The sequence below is a fragment of the Siniperca chuatsi genome, linkage group LG7, assembly GCF_020085105.1.
Source record: "Siniperca chuatsi isolate FFG_IHB_CAS linkage group LG7, ASM2008510v1, whole genome shotgun sequence".
In the NCBI taxonomy this organism is placed as follows: domain Eukaryota; kingdom Metazoa; phylum Chordata; class Actinopteri; order Centrarchiformes; family Sinipercidae; genus Siniperca; species Siniperca chuatsi.
Window position 1 is genome coordinate 15,632,758 of NC_058048.1, and position 17,773 is coordinate 15,650,530.

The following is a 17,773-nucleotide window of genomic DNA, read 5'->3' on the forward strand; positions in this document are numbered from 1 at the left end:
CCTACTAGTTCAAATACAAATTTGAATTCCTGTGAAAGGAAAACATTCCTCAGAAAGTCCTGCTTTAGAGAACAGATAGGAAATGCAAAATGTATCTTCCTTCCTTGAAAAGAAAATCACACTCCAGTAAAAAAAAAAAAAAAATAGAATAAAACATCTCTTTGGTACTATCTTTCAGCTGGGAGAACATTGTGTTTTACTCAATCCATTATGTATCCCCAGTTGAATTAAATGTTAACTAAAAGCGACTCAAAACAAGGGAGAAAAGGTATTCTGATGTGTACTGATGCTTCGTTTAAATGCAAACCCAAGTTGTCCAATTTATAGGAAAAGGAATTAAAGGAAGAGAATAAAAGATATTAACTTTGGTTCAAAGTCCCTGTGGTAATTTAAAACCCTGGGGACCGGCATCAGTTAAAAGCCACCATAAAGAAGATGTCATACACACAATTTCTGTGATCTTGAGTACTGCAGTTTATGTCCATGAACATTATTCCTCAAAGCTCCAACACACACCAACCAGTACGGACTGAGATTTTCTATTTAACAAAAAACAAAAATCAAAACAAAAAACATGACAGTATTTGGAAACAATCACTAAAGTCTTCACAACTGTCCAGTGAGAGAATTCACTCTGGAGTCCGATCTTAAGTCTGTCCTTAGCCATATGACAAAACTGTGTGCTCATCATCAGCCCCCTCATCAAACCTCTTAGCAATTATTTAATTATTTATTGTTCACTACTGTTGATTCAAGATTCAAGTCAGTTAAAGTTATAATCCTTAAGATTTTCTTTCAAACGCTATTCTATACAGTTTCATTACGAAATGCTGGCAGTAATTTTCATTACTTCATCCTTTGATATCTTGATGAGGCCACAGCAACAAAGGCAAACTTTTGATCGCATACCAAAAAACACTTTGGACTGTATATGACTGGCTCAATAAATTACAAAACACTATTTAACAACAGAAATGTGCTTACACAAGGCCAACACACACACAAATCATTCCCTGGATTTCTCTTGAGTTGCAGCTCTAACAGGCTGCTAACAGATAGCACCAGTTAACACATAGCAACAGTTGCTTGACAGCTGTTTGAAAGCTAAAGTTAAGTTCAGACACCTGGCAAAATGTGCGCAAAGCTGTGTTGTGTGTAATTTTCATATTATGCTGTCAGAGGAAAAGCTCTCATATTCAAAAAGTCGACTGGATGTTGATGCAGGATTTTGGAATTTGCTCAATACACTACAAACTACAAACACAACAACTATTGCTGTGCCAATACCTGCACAATAACTATTGTGGAGCCAATTATTTTGGATAACCATACTTTCTTGGAAATAAATGCAACTATGTAAATTGGTCAGAATTTGTATTCTCTTGTCGATTGGGTCATTGCTTATTGTTTCAGATCACACTGCTTAAATCTCTATGCAGGGAATGTTGTTAAGGTCAGATGAAGTTTTAGCTCTACAAAGGACACACACTGATGTAACTGAGAAAAAGTGACGTGACTGTGTAGGTAGAAGCTCATCTTTAATTGTCTTTATATCTCACACTTTCGGTGTTGTGCCTGTCTCTTGATGTCTACGCTTGTGTGCATTTGCAAATGTAACACAGTGAGCAACATGAGTCTCATTGCAAAGCCTGACACGACTTCTCCAAACAGCACTTTGTTTTCTAACATTGTGACCTATTTATTTGTTATATAATGTGCTCAGTTCATTACTCATTTTCCTTGGGGGGAAAAGCCAAGTAAATCATTATTTGTGAGACAACAATTATCATTACAAAGTCTCATCATTGCCACAGTTCTCACGACAATCACCAAAATTGACCGGCAAGGTGTACACCCAACAGCAATAATAAATGTCAGCGATGAATCTGGAGTATGAGTGATCCAAATGGCTTCAGATTTTCACAGGATTATTATAGGATGGCATGGAGACTACACATTACAACGTTATTGTAACAGCTGCCAGCTCAATGAGTTGGCAGCAAAGCACAACAGCTGGGACAATGACTTCTACAGCTGCCACACACAAACAGTGTCAAGCCAGTAAATGCTGGTCGCCATTAAACTGAAGCTGTAAATGTCCTGTGAGCGCAGATAATACTGAGAATACTTTTAAACCCACACCAAACCTGAACACCAAAGTGAGGAAAGCCACACAAATCAGACCAATCAGGGTTTGTTTGGACACTACAGCTTTTGATGGCAGCCATCTTCCCTATGGCAGTCCTTCCCTATGGCTGTTGCTGGGTAATTTGTGCTTAACTATAACCTGATTTATGGAGTGCTTGGCATATCAGTGCCAAATAGCTCCCAGTTCTAGAGAGGGGGCATCTTCATGGCTCTATCTGAAACAAAGCAGGCTGAGTGGGAGGCCCCAGCCAGATGTCTGACCTCATGTAGCCTCTACTGGTCCAGTGAACCAATTGATGATCCTGGGTGTCATTTATCAGAGTCAGGATCTAGTTCATGCAATCAGTAACTGACTTTGTCTAGAGACACTGGACAGGACAATTTTCACCAGCTCTCTGATGGGCAGTTTGAGCTAAACTATATAGAAATTTAAAACATTAGTGTGTAATGATAGTATGTATTTACTTAATATGTTCGTCCAATCCCTAACCAACAAACTTCAAGTTAGACATTAGACACAATGATAAAATGCAGTTTTATACTGGCTGTGGTTTTTGATCCTTCTGAAACTGAACCAAATTTGTCCATGCAGTCAAGATCTGCTTTAGGCTGTTTCCATTTAAATAAATTGGCAATATAAATTAATCTTTAATGTGTACGGTATCACCACATACTGTATATTCTACTACCTTGGAAGAAGTCACACTTGAGGCACATTTGGCAGTAAGGGTCGATTTTTTTCTAATTGTTTTCAATGGATTTGAAGCACTTGTATGACACAGTTTGACAAGGGTTAGTAACATTCCTGTCTGTGAATAATAGTCAGTAAGAAATGTAATAATAGTCACTTTAAGGAAAAAGGTACACTTTAAGTAGCAGCAGCAGTTACGGAGCAACATTATTATTCATTGTGAGTCGTGTTTCTGGCCACCTGGCAAGTGTAAGACCAATATTCACCCTCTTTTAGCTCTGATTTTGGTCTCTACCAACTCCTGGGGGAAATACCTGGCGCTTTAGCTGCTAAATGCTCCACTATGTTCACCGGCTAGTCGCTAACTGTGTCTGTCTGCTGTTTGGTACTGAGCAGGTAGTGTACAGTGGGTTTTTACAGCTTTTTTGCTGAAAAAAATCTGTAGGCTGCAGCGGAAAACTACACTATGAGAGCGTAAGAGTGAACCAAAACCGTAAAGTTGTGGGCCGGACAGCTTTCACATTGCGATACATTGTTATTCTAGAAATATAGAAAATAGTTGCTTTAATATAAAATCCTTGTAATTAATATTATCAGGTTTTACATTTTCATTTCATTGACCTTGGTACACATTAGTCAAAAGACTTTGTATTTTGTATCCAAAGCAAATGTTTGGATTGTAGGTAACAGCAACATCCAGCTTGGGACCAGAGAGCATTGGGGACCATGTAAATCAACCTCTGTGTCAACCTCTGTGGCAAGGAGCATTCATCAGCATCCACTGGTTCAGCAAAGTGGCAGCTGTGGCCAATTTATCTCAATGTAGCGTAATTTCAGAATTTTCATAGTTTTGCTTAGTCTAATTAATAAAGCAAATTCAATTTACGATATATAGTATAATATATTATAATGTTTTGCATAGCAGATACTATGTTGACAATTTTAAATGTAAAAACTATGTGTACACAACACTTTAAACTGACGCAGTAAATTATCCCTCTTCAATTTTTCCACTTTACTTCTGCTGTCTATGGGATGATTCAAGTTAGAGCCAAATTTAACTCATCTGTCAGACATAACCTCACCATAATTTCAACATTCAACAGCATATCCCACGAGTCTTAGCCACTGGCATACTTTCAAAGTCACTGTAGTAGTTGAATGCTAGCAAAGAAAATCATTGTTTTGTCTCACATTTTGCTATACAATACTGCAGCAGATACTCATTTAGTTTAGAATTTAAAGATAAATCCCAAGAAACATGTTTCATCTATTCAGAAAAATGCAAGACACCCCCTGGACACTTCATTGAGTTACAAAATCTAGTGGAACAGAGAGTGGCAAAGAGAGGGAATGGGACAGGGCTGTCTCTGCCAGTCTGGCCTCTCCATAAACTTTAATATCCTAATAATGGGGCAATAACTTTCACTAATTAGAAGACATGAAATTGTGTTTGAGACCATAATGACAAGTGCAAAATATTTTATTTTGAGAGAGATTTGACAATTTTTTGAATGGGTTTCTAATGGAGCCATAGGTTGTTTGGAGTCAGCATCTAGCTGCCATCAGTGGTACTCCACCTTAAAGCATATAGATGTAGATGGGAAAAAAAGAATTTCCAATTTTCCACCCAGATTTTCAAAACAGTGGGATAACATATTAATATTGTTGTAATATTGAAAGATAATCTGGTCCAATATTGATTTGAACTGTAGGTGGTCTCAATAACACTATCTTATGCACACTGGAAATCAGTAATACAACATGGTGTTTTCTCTTTTGCTTGCTGTTACTGTAGCATTATCCTTAAATTTCTTGAGACACGTAATGTTTAATTGGTTGAAATAAGTTTATCATTGGGTTTTTCCACTCTGTAGATATTGTTCACATATTACAAGTACACTGAGCACTTACAGAGTGCTGCGCCTTTGAGAGGGAACGAGAAATACTATTTTTGATGTTAAACTCTGATATTAAACCACTGACAAGCTTTCCAGAAAGCTACAGTGAGATCATTTCCCCTGTTTCTCATGAGAGAATTGTAACTGGCTAAGCACTCGGTACAATGACAGCACAGTCAATACTACAATGTCCAGTTACAGAGCTCCAGTGTTGGTTAGACAATTCAGAATACAAAGCAAAGCCATGTTGATCAGATAAATAGATTAAAGCCATGTAATATGGTGGTCCAGATTAGAATCAAAGCTAAGGTACAAACACTATAAACAATGTTTTTCAGTTTCTTGGTTCACCACTGTCCTTTGCACGAACTAAAGCTATTGCTGAGCTTTGTGAACCTACCTGCTAGGTCCTTAACAGCGCCATTATCTACAGTAGATTGCCCTCTCAAGTCTAATTATTTCTCGGACTACCTTGCAGACTATCAGGCTCATGGTACATCAAGTGGACCATTTCAACCCAGCGGGGTCTGTCCTTTTAGCCTGTGTTAATAAGCTCTCAATTTGTGAACTGCTGAGCGGGCTGCATCAAGGCTGAGGGGTTGACTGTCCCTTCAGCAGCTTTCTTACAAAACCGATGACACTGTGAAGTAGGTGTAGCTACAAATTAGTTCACAGTGACATACTCGCACCTTTTGTCCTTAACATATAAAACAGTGTTCCCAGGAGCGTACATCACATCATATGTAAAGGTAAATGTAGCCTGTCTTCAAGATCAAGAGACATGGGAAGGTTTTTAAGTGTTTAGGAAGTGTTCTATAAGAGCTGGGCTCTATGTGTTCATTAATTTGTGCGTAACATTATTTGCGGTGTGCACTGGTTAGGGGAATCAAGTCTAGACTGTTTGGGTTTGGGAGGTAGACAGTTATGGTTTTTAGTCACAATTCAAATAAATTTTAAATTTGACATTTACAGTGAACTAAATTGCCAGACAAAAACCTTAATACAACACTGTACACACATATCAGTGTATGCAAACACATCAGAATATGAGGAGCATACAAAGAATGAGCTTTAGATAGACACACAAAGAGACATGCAAGATTACATGTGGTGTATAATCAGTAGTGATCAACCTTTTTTCAAATGTGCCAATGTTGACCAAGGCCACTTTTTCTTTTTCATTCCTTCTACAGTACAGTACAGAATTCCATTTTTTCTGGTGGCTTCTTCTTGTACTTATCTTGCAAAAATCAACCATCACAAAGGTTGCAAGGTAATGTGACTGTGTTTGTGTTATAATGTGTGCAACAACTAGGGATGTCCCAAGCCAATCTGCAGTATTTTACTAAAGTTGGGAATGAAGAGAGGCTGTCTAAACATGCTGTTGGCGCCTACCATAACAATTGCAGACTGGCACTCCACTGTTGGATATTATACATATTGACATCTGGCCAGGGACACCACATGAAAAAGATCCCTTTGGTTAACTCTGGTCTTTTTACATTTTGTTTCTGTTGATCAATGTGCATTGTCACATAGTTACACAAACTAAATAACTACAATATGGCACACAATACAAAATATTGTAGAAAAGGTTTCAGTCGTAGTCATCTGGACACTGTTTTCAGAATCAAGACGTTTCGGCTCCCATCCGGAAGTCATTCTCAATTGTGAAAAATGGACCGGGAACTTAGAAATTTAAGCTACTATGTGTAACTTAAGCCCTGCCCTCAGAAAGGAGTCTTCCTGAGTATCTGTTGATTACTCTTCCTAGTTTCACCTGAAACTGACCTAATTGTTTCCAGTTTCAGGTGAAACTAGGCAGAGTAATCAACAGATACTCAGGAAGACTCCTTCCTGAGGGCAGGGCTTAAGTAACACGGAGTAACTTAAATTCTGAAAACAGTGTCCAGATGACTACGACTGTACGATAGAACACTCCTGGACGAATGAGGGACTACACCGTCTTAATACAAAATATTATAAGAAAACATTAAGAAAAGCTGTATTGCAGCCTGTATTTTGTTAGCCCACAATTACTCAAACGTACAGTTATCTTCCGAATTGCATCAGCTTTACTATTTTTAACTTAGGTATCTTTTGGGCTAAGTGTGTCCTGCACTTTTTTGTGTTCATTTACAATTGAAAAGTCAAGCTACTATGCCTACAGCACTAAGTGTAGATAATTGAATGTAAGCACAGATAGCAGACACTCATGCCTGTAAGACCCAGCAGACTGATAAATGGCAACAAATGTAGAATGATAGATCACTCTGCCCCAGTAATTTAAAACTTTGGGTTTGTGTAGATCTCTATAACAACATGTACAAACACACACTACCTTAACCATGCACATGCTATCAAAGGAAGTAAAGGGAGTACCTCATAGAGGAATAAAGAAAGACAAAGAAAGAATGAAAGCGAGAGAGAGAACATAAAGACAAATTACAAAAAGATGGAGGAAGCAAGTGACGGGAAGATGAAGAGAAACCAAGTGGAGAAAAATGAGTGAGTGAGAGCGAAACAGAGTGAACGGAGTGAGAAGTGGATAGAGATAGAGCGGGGCATCCATCCATCATGCAGCACTGCTTCTGTCAGACACAAGTAATAGATGATGAAAGATAGAGGAGAGAGCAGACACTCCTCTTCTATCTATCTCCACTCACTATCTGGGTTTGCTTGTCAGGTCTGCTCTGTCACCCCAGACCAAGACAATTACAGAGGAGAGGGGAGAGAGGTACAGTTACACACAAACACATGGATACAAACGGAGAGACTAACACACACTCACACACAGAACAGCTGTTTGACTAAAGAGAAGAGACGAGAAGAGGATGATCAATCATCAATGTGACTATAGAAGAGATAATACACTTAAATTACTATAATGTAACCTGATGCAGACTTTACAACACAATATTATGATACAAGGGTAACGATTTATAGTGGGGTACACAAAAATGTGAGTGGTTACTAAGGAACGAGTGAGGGTAGGTAATGGTAAAGTAATCATGAAGTAATGAGGGACAACTTAGTAACTACCCAGTATGATGCATCACTTTACATGGGAGTGCACAAAAAGAGCAATTTAGGATTTAGTAAGTAGTAATGATGAGTGGTTACTAGTTTGTATAATGTTTGGTTATAGTTCATCAGGAACTACTCATGAAGAAAGTGGTCAAATGATTCATTAATATAGTATCTCCTAGTCTGTTCTCTAGTAACTCATCATTATCTACTATATAGTGCACGAATCAGAGTTATTCAGGAACTACTCATTAATGATTCATTAATTATCAGGTCATTCCTCACTCGGGCTACCGACACAAGATATGACAGGATCAAACAAAAATCCAACATTTTAAAGAAATGATTAATGAATTAATTTGTTATATAAAAACCAAATCACTGCAGGATCAATACGTTGAACAAAAATCCAAAATAAGCATTTTTTCACGTTATCAACAATTGTTAATTAATTCTCTAGACAGCTGCCATTTAGAAAGATTCTTTTATGTCTTTGGTATCAGTTCAATAAGCAAAAATGAAATTCAGATAACTTTTCTGTTACAGTGACTATGCGTTGGACTTTTATAACAGAGACATATTTTTTCCAAGTATGCAGTATCAAATCAAACTGCAATGCCATTTGCATGTTGTTAATGCACGATAAACACTGTAAAAGCCGCACTCACTGTAAAAGCCTCTCAGTAAAAGGAATTGATTAAGGCTTTTATTATAGAGTCCTCAGTAATGGTAATAGTGTTTAACTGGGGTTAGCCTCTCATTTCTACATTTAGACATTTTCTGTCTTTTGGTGGATTAGCTTTACACTGTGAACTAATTAGAAGAGCAGGAGGTGCTTGCTGCAATTTGGGAGAACCATAAATCTCTTCATACACAGTGACGGTAAGATGCCCATGCAACGTAACACACACACATTATTAATGGAAAGTACCAGTGGGCCACTATGATCATAAAATATGCTAATTTAATACTGTAATCATGGTGTTTAATGCAATACTTTTTTCACATGCCTAAATGTGACCAGATGTGTTGGTGTGGCTTCAGCAGAGTTGTAAAAGGAGCAGGATTGGGACTAATGTTTTAATCAGTCATAGCCAATCAAATCAACTCTTCCCAACCTATTTTAAAGCTGTCTGCTCCCCAATGGCAGCCTTTTGAGGCTGTCCAAGATTGAGGTACCCATACTAGATGAGGCATCTGCAATTGCACATGTATCTGTTCCACGTCTAAAATTAACTTAAATTAAACATAGACCCTAAATTAAACATAGATCAGACTACAATTCCCATTAAACTCCTCATAACAATATGAACTGGACACTTGCGCAACTAGACTTCATTTCAAAAACGCCAACATGTTGCAATTGTCATGTATTATTTCCAATAAAAATTAAATATTCTATTAGAATTTAAGGTGAAACTTATAAAAATGTTTTGTGCTGTGGCGAAGGTTTTTCCTTGATCTACTATGGCTTGGATTGTACCTCATCTGTATGTCGCTTTGGACTAAAGCGTCTGACAAATGAGTAAATGGAAATGGAAAAATACATATGACAGGTTGTGTGTGACTTTGCAGAGGTCGATATACATGCACCTCCGCCAGATTAAATCCAGGATTAATCATTCCTCTGGGTTTTGTGAGTAGTAAGAAACAAAGGCAGAAAATTGCTGCTGCACATCAGTATATTTCCAGGGACAAACTTATGACCCAAAGATGGGTTACAGAATGATAAAAATAGATGCCCATATTACTCTTGACAAATTTGAGGTATCCATATCTACTGGTTGTAACTGCTTCAACCTATCTAGTCCCCTGTACTGTATAGTAGGCTGTATAGAAGAACCCTGTTAGGTACTGTGGGTTAAAATTTTAAACAGTGTTTTCCTTGATTTACATAGTCACAATACATCTGCAGAATCTGTTTGGGGCTGTGACAAAAATAAACCAAAAAATAAAATCTGCTTTAAAAAAAGCTAATTCTAAAATAAACAAAATCTGTTACTGGTTAAAGAGAAAAAAAGGAAAAAAGAAGGTAATAAAACTGCTGTCCCCAGAGACAAAGTTTGGAAACTTACAGGATACTGTGGTTTAGCTGAGCAGTGTTATGTCTCTCTGCCTGCCTGCTCAACACAGCACCATTCTAATACCACGCTGCTTGGCATTCAGCACGCTGCTCGCTCCCTCTTGCTCTCTCTCTCTTTCTCCTGGCACCATCCCTCCCTCCTTCTCTTCACCTCCCTCTCTCTCTCTTTCAGCAGCAACTCTCATCCGCTCTTCTTCCCTGGTGAGGTGGGATTGCGCCACTGAACCGGCATCTGTTGCCACACACATGCACACGCACACACACACACACACACACACACACACACACACACACACACACACACACACACACACACACACACACACAAACTGTGTAGACATTTAAACCCCTACTGTAGTGGGCAGCATGTTGCTGTGTTGAGAGCATCATGATGACATATTTTGGACATTAAAACTATAAAGCAGTGTTTTGCCATATCACAGTCTTAACAGCTAGAGCTTCATGGAGAAATATTCTCACCTTATGCTCCTTTTTTTCTCTCATTTCTCATTCTTTCTTCCTCTTTTCCTCTTCCCTCATTCTCTCTTCACTGCTCTATGCATTTCCTTCATTCCTCCTTCTCCTCTCTCTGCTTCTCCCAAACACAGAATTTGTTCTTAATTACTCCCCCACCCCCACCCCCACACACACAGCCTCCTATGCTCCCTTTTTCCTTTTTCCCTACTACCTCCTTCTCCTTTCTCCTCTCTCCTTCCTTCTCTTCAGCATGTCCTTCCTTGCATGTCTTTCATCACTGCAACATCACTCTCTTTTTTCTTCTTGCAAACGTTAAGCCCTTACTGCAGCCACATCATCCCATCGCCGTGCATCCTTTCCTCTTTAAAATAAAAAACATATAAATTCAAATATCCATATGCCAATGTGTACACATACATTTCGTCTATAAAATGTAAAAAGAAACCCCACTGTGTGAGCCTCCCTTGTACCTGCAGACCTATACATCTCTTTCATCACAGATGAAACTGTATTTTCCTTCTCTCTAAAACTCATTGAATTTCTCTGTGTGAGTTCCAATTCTTTTCTGCTCTGTCTTTCTCACCCATACAGATCCATCAATCAATTAGACTTACTCTCCTCCAGGATTTACACTTCTCTCCAGCTTCATTATTTAATCTGACGTTGACAGAATGAAAGGTATTTTACATGGCGCCAAAAATAGAAGGCTTTTTTGTTCAAAGTTAGTTCAAAAAGTGCCTGGATCTCTGTTCTAGCCAATCAGACATCATGAGGAATCTTGGCCAATGAAGAGTCAGACCCACACTAATAGCACGACCAGGCCACTCAAGGGTGTATAATTTTTTATTACACTATATGACTTTATTAATACAGACAATCCAGTGATTTTATTCCATGCTTCTAAATAACTTAAATAACCTCCTTCCCCTCAGGATCAAGCCTGCCTCTTCCCGTCTTTGACTCAACACAGTTCAATAAACTGTAAACATGACAAAGTACCATGCATTGTCTGCTCTTGCAGAAGCGGGAAGTGTTAAGGGACTCTCACTCTTTAATCGTCACATGCTATCTCCCATCAATTTCCCATCTCTGTTGCACTAACTTAGGAGCGAGAAAAGAACCCAGCCATTTGCTAATCTGAGTTATAGCCACCTGAGTAATAGTACAGCAGCATGTGTATGACTGCGATGTTCAAAACGGTTTTTGACAGCAGTTTTCTTACAATTTCTGGCCCCAGTTATCCCGCTGGTATGTTTTCTGAAACCTACAGCCTAAACCCCAGTAAGCCAGAGGGATCATGAAGTGCCACTTTCACGCCCTGTTTTCATACTGGAAATCAGGGTCAAACGAGTCTTTGGCCTTCTACTCTGCAGGAAATGTCTGGCTTTCCTGCACTCACCTGAACTGGTTGTACAGTATATGTGAGTGTGCCATTCCAGTCAGTCCTTACTTAATCCATTCTGACATGTGATATTTAAAGAAATAGTTCTACATTTGAAATGCTTACATAAATAATATATGCTTATTGGCTTTCTTGCCAAGGGTTAGATGAAACGAAAGATACCACTCTCACATCAGTAAATATGTAGCTGGGGCCAGCAGTTAGTTTAGCTTAGCATAAAGACTGGAAGCAAGGGGGAACAGCTAGACAAGCTCTGTCTAAAGATAACAAAATTTGCCTACCAGCACCTCTAAACTAAACAAATTAACACATTCTATTTATTTATTTATATTTGTTTAACTAATACAAAAACTGAAGCATAAAAATGACACATTGTGGTTTTACAGGGGATTGTGATGGACTATTCGGCCTGGGCGCAGTAACTTCCTCCAGTCTTGTCATCACTGTGAGGTTGGCAGGCAACCAGGTGAAACTCCAGAAAGTTACTACACCCGGCCAAGAAATTGTCCACAACATGTTAATTAGTGAACTTGGTGCTGGGAGGCAGATTTTGTTACCTTTGGACAGAGCTAGGCTAGCTGTTTCCCACTGTTTCCAGTCTTTATGCTAAGCTAACCCGCTGCTGGCGGTAGCTTCATTTTTATCGTACAAACAAGAAAGTAGTATCAATCTTCTCAGCATTTCTCAGCAAGAAAACCAATAAGTGCATTTCCCAAAATGTCGAACTATTTCTTTAAGGCCTATACAATCTGGCAGGCCCTGACTATTAAGCACATTTTACCTTAAACTGTTTGCCCACTATGAGACTGATATGCTTACCCAGTTCTAGCACTGCTCTAATGCAATGCGGTAATGACCAGCAATATTATTACACAAACTTTATTAAATTAACTTAATCAAAATTACATTCAGTAAGCTTGGGCTTGTAATTTATTTATCTGTTTTAGCCATTAGTGTGCTATAATAAATTCTGAGTTAGCAAATGAGGGTGTTTACATGCAATATTTTTTTTGAAAATGACTCACACATGAGTAAAGGTGTTTTCAAAAAACAAAACAAAAACAATCTGATTTTACAATCATGAACAAAAATAGCTTTTCTGGCATGAATATATATAATTTTCAGAGTAGTGTCATGGATTATTTGCCTTCACAGTCAAATTGGGCTTTTTACACTCATTAAACAGTTTATGTCCAATTTTATGTCTCACCTTACTGCAACATCAACAAAAATGCTCAGAAGCCATTGCTTTTAAAAACATTACTGTTGTTTATTAGTTTGTTTGCATGCACAGATATATCCAATTATTTTTAGGACACTCAAGTATTCTGTTTTAGAGTTGCTTCATGTGAATGTCACATACGTTCATAAAAAGCCCAAATGTATTTTATGCCGTGAGAAAACTAAAATAAAATACCTGGACCCTACACTGTTTTGCTGGGGGAATTTATCCTTTTTTTAACAGCCTGTGAAAACTCAGTAACCATGGCAGTGTGAGAATATTCTGTTTATTCATGTATAGTGGCATACATGAGTGGGATATGAAGATGCATGAGCAGTAGGACTACACCAACTACTAATTGTACACAAGCATGACTGAAATTTATTTTCATGTTGGTCTGGAGAAAAAGTCAGCCTGCAGTCTTCTTTGGGCATATTTGCCATTGAGGCTCTAAGCTCAATCTTAATAAAATCTTCAGTCAGTATTTGAGTTTTACCGTAGATGTCATGGTGCAAATGGGGTCATCATCAAAGATACATGCTGACGATGTGATTCCATTTACCTCAAGAATTTCCAGTTGCAGTACAGCATTTTAAGATGCTCATTAACTTCACACTATGATTGCATGCATTACGATTGTGATCTGAAATGCATTAACATCTCACTGAAAATTGAAAATCTTTCAAGACTCTGCTTAGACAGCGTTTCAAGCCACATTCAAACATGATATATCAATACAAGCAAGAAAGAATGACAGAATGTAGGCAAGAAAGATTGAAATATGGAAACAAGGCTTCAGCTAAGCCACAGGTATACACATTTGGAGACAAAAACAGGAAAACCAGCGAACGACTTCCTCCAAACCTAATTTAATCTCGCATGTGTGTTTACATGTGTTTTACGGTGGCTTAGAGCCATTGCAAAACCCCATCAAAATGCAAATGGGGCAGTTAGGGATGGGAAAATTTACCAGGTAAAGAAGAGCTGATGAGCTGACGCGGCAAAGTAAATTGTTGGCAGTGTGCAATGTGCTTTTTGTGGTTTCCTCTCTTCTCTCTCTGTGTCTCTCTTTCTGTCTACTTGGTGCAGCAACAACCATTACGCAGCAATCCATTGGCCAATACCATACAGCAGCTACAGCATAGCACTTGGCCTCCAGCAAGCTATTGTTAGAGCTTTCTTAAGGGATCATTTCAATGCCAGCTGGAACACCTGCACTTTATATCTTGTCTCATTCCTCTCCCATATCTTCTTGGTTGTTTCCCCCAAATGCTCCACTATGCCCTCCCAATCTATTTCATTCCATTACCTTCTCCTGTCCTCTCTTATTTTCTCTATTCACTTTTCCAGCAGCCCTCCCGCTCACCTGCCATTATGTCCTCTCCTCTCCCCTAAACACCTCTCTCCTATCACCCAGGCCATCTCCTCTCCTCTCTGCTCCTCCTCTGTATTTCACCACAACACCCTCTCCCCTGCCCTCTTCCCCTAACATCTCCCTTTTAAGACGCTCCTGTCTCACTTCTCCCCCTACCTGTGCTCCCCTAATCCTGCTCTCCTCTTCGGTCTGCTCTCCTAAATTTAATGAATTGTATTCTTCCCCTCTCTTCAGTTTTTCTTGTATATCCATCCACCCTCCCCTCATCGCCCCTTCTCTAAAATCTCAGATTCCTCTTTGCCCCTTTTCCTCCAATGCCGTTTTATCCACCTGCTATGTAATCCCATCTCTGCTCATATTTTACCCCATCTCATCCCCTCATCTGTTTCAGACCCATTTCTTCATGCTTCCCATGCTCTACAACCCCCTCAGCATCTTTCCCCTCCCCTCCTTTCCTCCTGTCTTGAATCTAGAGAAAGGACATCACCATCTCTAAATCGTATGGGAGAGAAAACACCAGCGCCATTATCTCCCTATCTGCCTTATCTTCTCTCTCTCTCTCTCTCTCTCTCTCTGTGTGTGTGTGTGTGTGTGTGTGTGTGTTCTCAACTCGGCTCTTCTAAAATTACAAATCAACCTCTCAAAAACGTTCCGGCACAAATACGCGAGAAGACACAGAAAGCAGAAGCTAATGGACGGAGGAGAGGAGGGAGGAAATTGTGCGATAATCGGACAGACGAGAAAAGTAGATAGACTGTCATACCTGCGCGTCTCTCTCTCTCTCCTCTCCAGTTAGGTAGGGGCTAGTTCTCCTCCGGTTATCTCCCCTCTTATCAAGCCAGGTGAAGAACTCCACTCAGCAAAGAATGTGTTAAATAATCCTCCTCCTGGTCAGACAATTCAAACCAAATAAGAAATCATATCCACTTTTTTTTTGTGGGGGGGGTCTTGTACGGAGCAAGGCTGGCCGCGCTGCAGGGCTCCTGGAGTGGTGGTGGGGCAAACGAGGCGTTTCAATTTAGTTCCCGTTGAGTTTGCATTAAAATCCCGGTACGGGTACACGACCGGTGGCAGCCTGTAACCTACAGCAGTCCAGTGTCCTCCGCTGGTCCACTGGGACAGAACTGTGAGTGTGGAAAAAACGCCGTTAGACCGGCGCACCGCCGCGTTGTGCGCTCGTTTGGTCTCCACATGAGCTCCCCGCGTTTCCGTTAAGACTCCGTTAATCGATCATTTAAAGGGAGATACACAGTCGCCGGGTGTTAATATCGCTGGAATCCAGTTTCTAGTTAAAGAGTAAAGGAAAAGCAATGATTAGGGAGAGTGGGGAAACGTCTCTGTACTCGATGAAACCGGTCACGGTCGTCGTTTCGGGCTACTCAGCCGGTCTCCACGTAAACTCCCCTATAGATGCTCTTTGCTCCCCCATATAGCAGCTGTCATTCCTGCACCAACATCACATTCCACTCATTCACAGCTGTTTGCATTTTACCTGCACTTGGTTGTAGAGTAATAATAATCCTTTCGGGTTGCTAGTCGGAAGGTGATTATCCGCTTCAAGGTAAGAAATTGAGCAATAAGAGTACAAATGGGTAGAAAAGAAACTGCAGTATCAGAGGAGCTTGGTAAATGGTCGTTCCCCCTTTTCAGCCACAGAAGTGACTTTGTCTTGACCTCTCTCTTCTCTCCGCGTCGGTCTCTCCAAGGAGAGACACCGGAGAACTGTGCGTGCTGACCGGTGGATGGCAGCCTACAGATAGAGGCGTTATAGGTCAGGACAAAAAAGAAGCTTCAGACAAAGATAGGGATGATAAATCCCGCCTGGAAACTAGCCTCAAATCATGTCCTCTTTTCCCCTGTCGTTAAAAAGCGCTCTGCTCCGCCACGGTGAGCATCTCCGTCCCTTCCTGCAGTTACTTTCACACTGTGCGGCGGTTTGTCCCGGGAGGCGATACGCCTACCAGCCCCTCTCCTGTCTGCCTCCTTCCCTCTGTATCCGTGTCCTGCTCTGTCTATTGACAAGTCGCTGCTCTGGGATTACAAACTGGTAATAGCCTAACGGATGGATACGTTATGACGACTGTGCGTGATGCCATCGGGGCGTTTGCCTAGGAGAAGTACCTGATATAGTTTTGGTCTGTCAGGAGACACAGCAGAGGTTGGGAACCTCAAAAGGGCCGTGGGAACGCAAGTGCGTCCTTAGGTAATAATACACTAGTTCCATTTTATGATTTTATTATTATTATGATTTTAAGTTTTTCATATAATATTAATACACACAAAAGTGATCATTCTTTTTAAAATACTGTCTGTGCATGTGCTAGAATGCAACACAAAGAAAGTTTTTACAACCATACACTGAAATAATATCCATAAAATCTCAGTACTCCTTTGGTGTAAATATTCTCACAATCTCCAAAACACATACTGTATAGCATTTTATTTAACATTGAAAATATTGATGTTAAGCTGGAAGTTACCATAGGTAGACTCCTGGTTGCCAATGGAGGTGAAATTGGCAGCTACTTCCCATTTTACTTTTAAAGCAATAGTTTGACATTGTTTGAAATACACTTATTAGCTTTTTGCCAAGAATTAGATGATTAGATCAATACCACTCTCATGTCTGTAAATATGAAGATACCGCTAGCAGCCGGTAACCTCACACGACTCTAAGTTTCTGTGGCCGCCCAAGACATAGTATGCACATAACCCCTGTAGCCTACCACAACATATTGTTTTTACACTTAGGTTTTTGTAATAATTTTAATATGTGACTGATTATATTATTATGGACTGGCAGCATGTGACCAATTTGCTGCCATGTTACCTGTTTTGACACACTTTCATAATTTGTGATGCCATATGATTGTCCATGGAAAAAAAATCCCAGACATTATCCATGTTTTAACCACTAGGGGGTGAAGAAGAATGGTTTGGTTCTTTTAACTGACAGCTAAAATTAACAGTAAACAATATGAAATGAGTGTGACGTTTGACATTGACCATTCTGTTTATGGGTCACTGATATATTTGCAGAGGTATGTGACTTCCTCTTTGACACAGATAACCTAAGCATCTGATGGTGAGGTTACTCAGTAGCTGCAGTGATGAATGCTACCATCAGAAACGGGTGAAACAGCCAACACAAGAGGCCGATTAGTATGCTCACTTTACAGATTCTGCCGGATTTCATGGATTATAAATGTGAGTGTTCTACAATTATCTGATTAGCAAGCGATGGGATAAATTTGATGGTGCACTGCTGGCAGAACACAAAATAGTTCAGGGTTGTGGTTGTTGGTGGTGGTGGGCCGAGAGGGCAGGGGATAATAAAGAGATAAAGAGAATAACAGAGGAAGGCAGAAATAACCAGACGAACAGATTAAGAGAATGGGCGGAGATCAGACTGGGGCCAGGGAAAAGAAAACTCTGACGTTTTGCTTC

The 17,773-nt window shown here is 39.8% G+C and overlaps 1 protein-coding gene across 9 annotated transcripts in view; it reads right to left on the reverse strand.

The window, feature by feature from the left end:
• Positions 1-16,355, reverse strand: part of zgc:172282 (leucine-rich repeat and fibronectin type III domain-containing protein 1-like protein) — a 184,866-nt gene extending 168,511 nt beyond the window's left edge. For 8 of the 9 annotated variants that reach the window (XM_044202976.1, XM_044202975.1, XM_044202977.1 and 5 more), the window contains exon 1: positions 15,090-16,355. The gene's annotated coding sequence lies outside the window, so the exon portion shown is untranslated. The remainder of the gene's footprint in view (positions 1-15,089) is intronic. The other variant, XM_044202978.1, reaches the window with a different exon arrangement.
• Between the last annotated feature and the right edge of the window lie 1,418 nt (positions 16,356-17,773).